Here is a 10,959-nt window from a genome sequence, read left to right as displayed (position 1 = left end):
ACAATAACGAGCCCTACATTATTACGCGCTTTATGGATATACAGTACGATTCAAATTTTATTACCTCCTTCTAGAAAATGACGCGGTTCTAGTTCTAACTTTAGACCAAACTTATAGAAAAGGGTATAAATATCAGTGACACCAAATAGGTATACTATGAAAATATATTCCGCGACAAATCTGATGAGACTTATTTACTATCATAAATATTTATAATTGTTTAATAAGCTTGATCAAACCCTGAATAGTTTGACTTGTTACTTTGCTAGAATTCTTCTTTACATAATGGAGGGAGTATATCTTAACCATGAATTAAAACTCGAAGGACCTAACTTTAACTATATTGTACAAATTTATTTGAGACAATTCTAACATATAAGAAATCCTTCACACTTCAGCTAACTGATGACACCCCCCTCGTGGTGGAGGTGCTTCTAAAACTTGTCTCTAATTGCTTGCAACTCTTTCAGAGCATCTCCAATTAATGGGCGATTCGTTGGCGTCTGGTCTGAAGTAAATCCCAACCTGCAGAATTGAAGCGATGCAGGCATTTCTAGCGCCTCTAATATTGCTAGAGTTTGAGGTGCTTGGTTCATCATCTTCTGTCTCTGTTAGTAGTTGTTGATCTAGAATAGTGCTCATTCTGTCTAGCAGCACCATCTGAACATAGTTTCAGAGCTCAATGGCTTCTCCAAATTCATTGCCCGTTGGTCTTTTTCCGGTCAACATCTCTAGTAAGAGTATGCCGAAGCTGTATACATCACCATGAGTGGAGACTTCATTGCCAAGTCCATACTCTGAAACCAACAACATAATTTCTTTGTAAGAAAGTTGTTTATGGAGAATTTACCGATATATGTTGATACAATAACGTTAGTAGAAAGTTCATTTCCAAAACACTAAGTTTGCCTATTTATTTTAGTGTCTAACTATAAATTTCAGAGATTTCAACTCTCCCATATATTCTTCAAATTTTAGCTATTGTTTAGCTATATTTGGATATTTAAGTAAGTAAAACACCCAAAAAGTCTTAAGTTTAGCTATAGCCTACGTTGTGGATTAATTAGAAGAGATAAAATAGAAGTATACCTGGAGCTACATAACTAATTGATCCTCTCATTAATGCCCAACCAATTGATTCATCTTTGTCTTGATGCAAGAACCGCACTAGCACAAAATCACCAACATGAGCAACCATGTCACAGTCCAGGAGAACATTGTTTGGCTTAAGATCACAGTGAACAATTGGCGTTGGTTTATGTTGGTGTAGATAATCAAGCGAGGCTGCCACATCAATTGCGATGTGTAGCCTTGCAATCAGTTCTAGAGACTTCTGTTCACCATCTTCTTCCATAGTTTGTTGGTGTAGCCATTGGTCCAAATTTCCATTTGGTAAAAACTCATAGACGAGGGCCTTGAAGTCACGTGCTTGAAAATCAATACTTGAGCAGACGGTTAATATCTTTACAAGATTTCGATGTCGAGCACACCTTAAAGTGTTGCATTCTGCGACAAAACTGTGAGATGCGCCATGTTGCATGAGATTGAGAACCTTAACAGCGACAACTACATCCTGACCATTTACTGTCATTTTGCCTTTGTACACTGATCCAAAGCTCCCTGCTCCGATGAGGTTTTCAGATGCAAAACCATTTGTTGCATTGACCAATTCAGCGAAGGAAATCCTCACATACTGCTCACTCAAGATTGACCTTTGTAGGTTTAATGCTTTTGTCTTGTGGTTCTTTTGGTGGAGTATGGATAGTGCATATACTAGTGTGACAAAAACACATCCACTGCATATGAAAACTATTATGGCAACTTTATGATGTGACTTCTTGGTGGTGTGGTTTGAGCAGGGCGGTAATTTTAGTTCGGGGATACCACCACACAGACCATCATTCCTAGTGATTAAGACTCCAATTGCATTCTGAAATACCCCATTGACCGGAACTCTACCTTGGAGTTTGTTGAATGAGAGATCCAATGAAGAAATACCTGATAATCTAGCTAGAGTCTCAGGTATGGTCCCAGATAAATTATTGTAGGAAAGATAAGTCTGAAGAGGCCCCTTAGAGTTCCTAGTGATACTGGAATTGTCCCTTGAATGGTGTTTTTAGATAAACTGAGATATACCAGGCTTTGACACTTGCTGAAAGAGTCTGAGATTTCACTAGAAATCATATTATTGGAAAAATCAATTTCGTTGAGATTTTTGTGATTGCCCACTTCTGATGGCAAAGTCCCTAACAAGGAATTGTGTGAAAGATTCATGTAAATTGACAGTTTTGATATGAAAAATAGTTCTTTTGGTATTGAACCAAAAAGATTATTGTGAGAAAGATCCAAGAGGTCTAGTGGACAATTTTTTAGACTTGAAGGTATAGGTCCACCAATTTGATTACCACTAAGAAAAAGTTTAGTAAGTAGTGTCAGATTGCCTAGAGCTACTGGGATGGGTCCCGACAAAGTGTTATTTAATAAAGATAATACATTCAACTTCTTGAGTTTGCCGAGAGATGATGGAATAGTGCCTACAAGAATATTTTGACCCATATCAAGTACCTCTAGGTTGACGAGGTTCCCTATTCCTCTAGGTATTGTTCCAGTAATCTTGTTGCCTTCGATGCTAAGATACTCCATTCCTGTTGACAAATTAGCAATTGAATTGGGTAGCACACCTTTGGGTTTGTTGGAAGCCAAACTTAGTTCCCTCATATTGGTACAATTGGTTAGACTAGACATGAAGCTCCAATCAGCATCGTTTGTTGCTTCGCACTTTCTGCAAGAACCACTACGGACAGGTTCATTTGATGAGTTCCCAAACACTGTGGAATTGTTCCCGATATGAAGGTGCTGGATATTTCAATTTCTTGAAGCGTGGAAGCATTGCATATGGATGATGGTAGCATGCCATGAAATTGATTGACTGCTATAACGAATGTTTTGAGTTTGGATAGCTTGCTGTGCATATCGATTGGGAGAACCCCAGTCAAGTTGTTGTAATTTATTGCCAGAATTTCAAGAGAAGAGAGGTTGAACATTGACTGAGGCAAAGATCCTTCTAGCTCATTGTAGTTTAGATAAAGTCCATTGAGGGAATGGAGGTTTCCGTTGGAATGGGGTATCGAACCTGAAAGTTTGTTCCTTGAGAGAGAAAGCGTTGTAAGAAGCTCAAGATTTCCTAATGATTCTGGTATTTGACCCACTAGATCGTTTTTTTGGAGGTCTATGGATACTAGTGAAGAGAGGTTTCCTAACCAAGGAGGGATGGTTCCTTCTAGCTTGTTTCCCCCCAGCTGTAGTACACTGAGAGAAGAGAGGCCTTGCAGTGGTGGGATGCTTCCTTTTAGTTCATTTTCTGGAAGACCGAGAAGGGTCAATGCTGACAGGTTTCCAAGTGAAACAGGTATTGTTCCAGTTAACTGATTGACACCTAGAGATAAACTGGTGAGATTGACAATGCTGCCTATCTCTGTTGGGATTTCTCCTATCAAATTGTTATATGCTAAGGCAAGCTCTTTCAGACTCACAAGGCTTCCAATGCTAGAAGGGATTTTTCCTGTTAAGTTGTTAAATTGCAGGACGAGCTCTTTCAGACTCACAAGGCTTCCAATGCTAGAAGGGATTTGCTCGAGATTATGCAGCGAGCTGAACTCGCTTGGTATTTCACCCTCAAGCTTATTAGTATCAAGAGCAATGACAGCAAGATGACTGCAATTCGCGAGTTATGGTGGAATGTATCCTTGGATGGAGTTTACTTCAAGTATGAGAGTCTCAAGGTCGCGGAGATTACCAAGCTCTGGTGGAAGGATGTCATGGAAGTGGTTCAATGAAAGATCGAGAAGCCTCAAGTAGGTTAGGTTGCCCAGCGCCGTGGTGATGGTGCCAGCAAGGATGAGCCCGGCGAGGTTCAACGCCACCACACGGTCAAGTTGTCTTCCTTTCAAGCCGCATGCCACACCGGGCCACTGGCACATGGGAACAGACAGGTTGCCCCATTGCACCAGGGCTCCTGACGGGTCCATGCTCACGTGTGACTTGAACGACATGAGCGCAAGGTAGTCGGTGGTGTTGCTTGTGGACATAGAACCAGGAGAGCATGCAAGGAAGATGAAGGTGAGCAAGAGAAACTCTCAGAGTAGCGCCATTGCTGCCGGGGGAGCTTCGGAATTTGTTGGTGGGATGGCGGTGTTTGTTTTAGAGAAGGCAACTCGTGGTGCTCCTGATTTATACTTGAAGGTAGCACTTGCCACTGGATCTTGTTGGATCTTCTCTTAGTCATATTCATCAGATCGGGATATATTGCATAGGAATAGAATACATGTTCGGGATTTACATGAGAGGTAGAGAGAAGATGAGTGAGATGTAGCAAACCATCGAAGGCCGTAGTGGTCGAAGCACCGGCCGGGGTCTCGTTGACGGACGCCATCTGCGCGCCGGCAGCGATGTTCGGTGGAGAGGCAGAGACGGTGCAGTGGCGTCCTCGGTGGCGGCGTGCGCGTCGGGGTGGCGTTGCCGGCGTCGGTGGTACTTCCCGTCGCTGGCAGCGCCCCTTCTCAAGATCGGGTTTAGGGTTAGGATGTCGGTGGGGTGACTGACGGCACGGTGAATCTCGTACTGCGAGCCCCGGCCCCCACCTTTCCTTTATAGCGCTGTGCGACGGGGGCCCACCAACCATGTAGGGTTGGGCGCCCCCGATCAGGGCGCGAGAACAAGGCCCAAAAGGCTGTTGGGCCTAACTGGTGGGAGATCAAACCAACATTCTCCCCCTTGATCTCTCATCACTTTCTTCGTTCTTTAATTCTTACTCAAAACTTTCGATTCATATTTTTCTTGCTTTCATCCTATTTCATCACAGATTATTGCATAGAACTGTCCCATCGTCACAGCAATTAGTGCCGTTAAACTAACAGCCACAATATACTTCTCCGTTTTGAAATGTAAACTTTCTTTGGGCTCTTCGTATATTCGGGAATCATAGGCTTTCCCTTAAACCCATGCCGGCTACGTGTTCTCTGAACACGTTGGGTGGTAAGCCCTTTGTGAGCAGATCCGCGAGCATTTTCTCTGTACTTATATGCTCAAGATTTATTATATAATCCCGAACTTTATCTTTCACAACATAGTACTTTATGTCAATGTGTTTGGCAGCACCACTTGACCTATTGTTGTGAGCATACTGTACCGCTGGATTGTTATCACAATACAATCTCAGTGGTTCATTTACATTATCAATCACTTTCAATCCGGGTATGAATTTCTTCAGCCAATTCACCTGCCCCGTTGCCTCATAGCATGCTACAAACTCGGCATACATTGTCGAGGATGTAGTTACGGTTTGTTTGGAGCTTTTCCACGATATAGCCCCTCATGCGAGAGTAAATACATATCCTGACGTGGATTTTCTTTCATCTCCCGCATAATCAGAATCTGAATACCCCTCTATTTGCAGGGAATCAGATCTTCTATACGTAAGCATGAGGCCTTTCGTACCCTGCAAATAACGTAGGACTTTCTTCACTAATTTCCAATGTTCAATTTCTAGATTCTTTTGATATCTGCCAAGTAACCCGGTAACAAAAGCTAAGTCAGGGCGTGTACACACTTGAGCATATTGTAAACTTCCAACAGCTGAAGCATACGGTACCGCTTTCATTCGATCAATTTCATATTGGTTCTTGGGACACTGATGTTCCCCAAACCTATCGCCCTTGACTATAGGAGCAGGTGAAGGATTGCACGCATGCATACTAAATTTCTTCAGGACCTTTTTTATGTATGCCTTTTGCGATAATCCTAGAACCCCTTTTCTCCTGTCTCGGTGAATCTCTATTCCCAAAACGAACGAGGTCTCACCGAGATCTTTCATATCAAAGTTTGAGGACAAGAATTTCTTTGTTTCCATTAGTAGATTGATATCACTACTAGCAAGCAAGATATCATCCACATACAAAATTAGAAATATGTACTTTCCATTCTTGAACTTTGCATAAACGCAATTGTCCTCAACATTTTCTTCAAACCCAAAACTTTTTATCGTTCTATCAAACTTTAAATACCACTGTCTTAAAGCTTGCTTCAATCCGTAGATTGATTTCTTCAGGCGGCATCCCATATTTTCCTTTCCTTTTACGACAAAACCTTTCGGTTGTGCCATATAGACATTTTCTTCCAAATCCCCGTTTAGGAAAGCCGTCTTTACATCCATTTGATGTAACTCCAAATCATAGTGGGCTACAAGTGCCATTATAATTCTGAAGAAATCTTTACATGAGATTGGAGAAAATATCTCATTGTAATCAATCCCTTCTCTTTGCGTGAAGCCTTTCGCCACAAGTCACGCTTTAAATCTTTCTATATTCCCTTGGGAGTCATATTTCGTTTTGTAGACCCATTTACAGCCTACTGTTTTGGCTCCTTTAGGAATATTTTCTAAGTCCCAAACTTTATTGGTACTCATTGATTTTAATTCATCTTCCATGGCCTTAAGCCACTTTGATGAGTGGTCGCTTCTCATGGCTTCTTCAAATGAAGTGGGATCATCCCCCATCTGACATTCTTATGTTTCATAAACTTCATAGTCATCAGTAATAGCTGATCTTCTTATTCTTTGAGACCTTCTAGGTGCCTCCGGCACTTGTTCCACATTGGGCTGTTGTTGTTCTTCCTCATGTGCAACATTTGGTTCTATAGGTTCCTCAAGGATAGGTTCCTCAAGGACAGGTTCCTCATGTTCATTCATTGTCGCCATGGGAGAACTTGCAACAGGTGTTGGCACTACAGTGTCCTGCACTGTCGGTGCAACAGCAGCAGGTAGCGTGAAGAATGGTTCTTCAACCATCGGAGTGGGTACATGTACCCGCTTCTCCTGTAGGCTGATTTCTCGTGCTACCATGCTCCCCCTGATCATGTTATCCTCCAAGAACACAGCGTGTCTTGTTTCTACAATCTTCGTATGTCTGTCAGGACAATAGAAGCGATATCCTTTCGATCTTTCTAGATAGCCAATAAAATGACAGCTGACTATCTTAGAGTCTAACTTTCCTATGTTTGGGTTAAACACTTTTGCCTCAGCTGGACAACCCCACACAAGCAAATGGTTAAGTGAGGGTTTCCTTCCTGTCCATAATTCATACGGTGTTTTAGGTACCGATTTACTTGGTACTTGATTAAGTATGTGAATGGCAATTTTTAGTGCCTCCATCCATAAACTAATCGGTAATGTGGAGTAACTCATCATGCTTCTTACCATATCCATTAAGGTATGGTTACGTCTTTCAGCCACTTCATTCTGCTGAGGCTCCCCCGGTGTGGAGTACTGAGCAACTATGCCATTTTCCGGTAGGAACCTTGCAAATGGTCTAGGAATTTGGCCATATGGGGTATGTCGCCCATAGTACTCTCCACCTCGGTCTGATCGTACTATCTTGATTTTCTTATTGTGCTAATTTTCAACTTCAGCTTTAAGTATTTTAAATTTATCCAATGCTTCTGATCTTTCTTTAATTGGATAAATATTGCCATAACGAGAGTAGTCATCTGTGAATGTTATAAACGAGTCATAACCATCCACACTTTTCACAGGAAAAGGACCACATATGTCTGTGTGGATTATTTCTAAAATTCCTGTGCTTCGTTTGGCATCTTTCTTAATTTTCTTGACATATTTTCCTTTGATGCAATCAATACATTGTTCTAAATCTAAAAATTCTAAGTGCGGGAGAATTGATTCCTTAACCAATCATTCCATTCTCCCCCTCGAAATATGGCCCAAGCGACAATGCCATAATTTTGAAAAGACAGTATCAATTCTCTTCCGCTTCTTAGTTACATCCGCAGATGGGGAATCATTTATATTCTCATCGCATACATTGTTCGTATTCTCAGCAAGAGATAATAAATAAAGCTTGTCTTGTCGGAAGGCAAGACCAACACATTTATTATTAACCAGTATCTTACACTTGCCATCACCAAAATGGCAATCAATTCCATCATCATCAAGTTTTAAAACACTTATCAAATTTCTACGCAAAGAGGGAACATAAAGTACTTCTTTAAGTCTAAGTACAAAACCATTATTCAATTCTAAAGAAAAAACTCCAATGGCTTCAACATTGGCTTGTACTCTATTTGTAACTTTAATTGTTCTTTCTCCTCTTTGCAAGGTTCTTGTCCCACTTAACCTCTGTAAGGAATTTGCAACATGAGTAGTTGCTCCTGAATCAACCCACCAAGTGGATTTATCATAACATAAATACAGGGATTCATCTACAAATGTAATAAATTCATCACCTTTCTTTAGCAGAGATTTCAGGAAGTCTGGACAATCCCTATTGTAGTGTCCCTTCTTGAAGCAGTGCTTGCACTGATCTTTTTCAGCTCCACCATACTGCTGATTCTCAGAATCCTAGGGTTTCTTTCCCTGTGAATTGGAGGAAGAGGCCTTATCCCACTTAGGTTTCCCTTGTGGTTTAAAATTCTTGCCATTAAAGTTCTTTCTTTTGTTATCCTTCACAAAATGAGCGGATTCACCTTGTGAGGACTTTATCCTCTCCTCTTCTTGAGCACACATTGAGATAAGTCTTTCTATGCCCCATCTTTCAGGCTGCATATTATAATTCACAATGAAGGTGTCATATTCTTTTGGCAAAGAAGCAAAAATCAAATGAATCAGGAAATCCTCCTCCTTCAAATTCATTTCTTTTAGCTTAGATGTCGTAGTGTTTATCTTCAAAATGTGCTCTCTTATGCTACCATTAGTGAATTTCTCATTCACAAGCTTCTTAATCAGTGAACTTGTTGTGGCCTTGGTAGACCCAGTAAACTGACTTTTGATTTTCTCAAGATATTCTTTGGTAGTAGCACATTCAGGGATTGAGCCCCTTATCTGCTCTTCTATGGTGGCCTTGGCCACCAACAGGCACTTGTGGTTGGAGAGAGTCCATTGCCTATGTTTAAGGTCATATTTTATTCTTATTTCAACATGATCACGCTTTCGAGCAGCGAAATCAGTGTTAGATTCATTTTCACCTCTCATCGGGTCCTCTGGCCCAGTAGGACACGGTGAGGTGATGGCAAAATCGACCTCTCCCAACACAAGTTCTAATTCATACTTCTCCCGCCACACACGGTGATTGGTCCCATTGAGTGTCGGGATGTTGGCAATGTTCATAATGCATTTGCCTCTTAAAATCACACCAGAGTAAGTAAGAAACATTTATACATAAAATTTCATGCTTTAACTAAACGTTGGTCAAATTAAAACTTATAATTCATCCATGCAAACATTTTACATCACCGTTGGGCAGAAGTAAAATTAATGCACAGTTTCTCATGAATAAAAAATTATAATATTGTTATTAACAACGTTGGTCAGAAAATAACAATATCATAATCGCATCAAAATTATCAGAAATTCATTTCTCTTAAAATTAAATTATCCCGTTAGTTCAAATTTAATCAAAGAGAACAATAATTATCATGCACAGCAGAAACATTAATAATCTTTTCATATTATTTTTTTCCAGAAGCACTAAAAATTTACTGTTTTTCTGAGCAAAATATCATTGGATAAAATTTACACAGAAAAATTGTATCAAAATCATTCAAATTCATCAAAATTATGCATTAAAATTGCTCCTGGAAAATAATAAGAATTTTTTTCTTCTTTCATTTCAGCCTAGCGTGGCCCAGCTCGCCCAGCAGCGCGGCCCGGCCAGCAGCGCGCGCTGCAGCGGCCCAAGACGGCCCAACGCCCGCGCGCTGCCCCCGCGCCCAGGCCGCAACCTAGGCCTGGGCCGGAAATTCGGCCTTGCGCGCATGAGGATTCAATCATGTACCATAGTGATGCTCCACCCTAAAGTTGGGTAAAAGTGCAGCACGGCAAAGTTGAGGTGTACCATCGTAGGTTAGCAGCAGGGTCAGGCACTCAGGCAAGCGCTCCAGTACCAATGGCAAATACATACTTTATCCGAGCTGAGTGAGAATCCCCTAGCTTGGAGATTGGATGGAACACGGAGAAATCTGCAGATTCTTGGGTGTCTGTCGGCGGCTCCGGCACCGGCACCGGACCAACCGCCCAGGCGCAGTGTGTGATCACATTTTCACCTGGCCCGGGAGGAGACGGGCCTGAGGCGGTGAGGCCTCGCTGTCCTTGGTTGTTCTTATTGCTTTTGTCTCCACCCAAATGTATTTTTTTTCTCTCGGCTTGCCTTTCAAAACCGGTTATTGACTGCGATGACAACGGTATATTTTGGGTTCCAAATTCCATTATCATACCTACCATATACTCGTGTGTGTATCATTCGGTATCGTTCAAAAATCTTAGGGGGTGTTTGGTTCAGCTTCCAACTGGCTGTAGCTTCTCCAGAAGTCAAAAAGCTAATTAAAGGGGTTTGGATAGACCAACAGCTTCTCCAAAAGCTAGCTTTTGCCCAGTTCAATTTTCACAGCAGGGGGGAGGCTGCTTTCACCGGCTGTAGCTTCCTCATTTTTATCAAAATTACCCGCAATGCCATCCATTATGAAGAAAACGGTTCGTTCTTTCCCCCGCCGCCACGACTTCCTCCGCTCCGCGCCGCCGTGATTCCTCCGCGCCGCGCCGCCCAGCTACCTTGCCGGCGCGCAGGCTCGTTCCCCGACGACCAGAGCGCGCGGGAGCCCCGAATGCCGGCAATCCAACACCGGCGGCCCTCCCTCAGCTCCTCCCCGGCGGCCGGCACCTCCCTCCCTCGACAACCAGAGCGAGCGCCACCCTGCCACCGGTGGCCAGCATAGGGCGTGCGGGAGCTCCGCCGCTGTCGCCTCGGGCGCGCGCGCGGGAGGCCCGACAGCCGCGGACTTCCCTCAGCTCCTCATCGGCGGCCGGCACCTCCCTCCCTCGGCCCTTCCCTCCGCCCCTCCCGACCCTCCCCGCGTGGCGCAGGTGGCTCCAGCCCTCCTCGTCGCGGCACAGGA

The 10,959-nt window shown here is 42.8% G+C and overlaps 1 pseudogene; it reads right to left on the bottom strand.

Annotated features, from left to right (window-relative positions):
- Window positions 1–434: 434 nt before the first annotated feature.
- On the bottom strand, window positions 435–4,151 carry LOC136526907 (receptor kinase-like protein Xa21; annotated as a pseudogene).
- Window positions 4,152–10,959: the final 6,808 nt, after the last annotated feature.

This window comes from Miscanthus floridulus, chromosome 19 (genome assembly GCF_019320115.1).
Source record: "Miscanthus floridulus cultivar M001 chromosome 19, ASM1932011v1, whole genome shotgun sequence".
Taxonomy (NCBI): domain Eukaryota; kingdom Viridiplantae; phylum Streptophyta; class Magnoliopsida; order Poales; family Poaceae; genus Miscanthus; species Miscanthus floridulus.
Note: the sequence above shows the minus strand (reverse complement) of the source record. Positions and strands in the feature narration are given on the sequence as shown.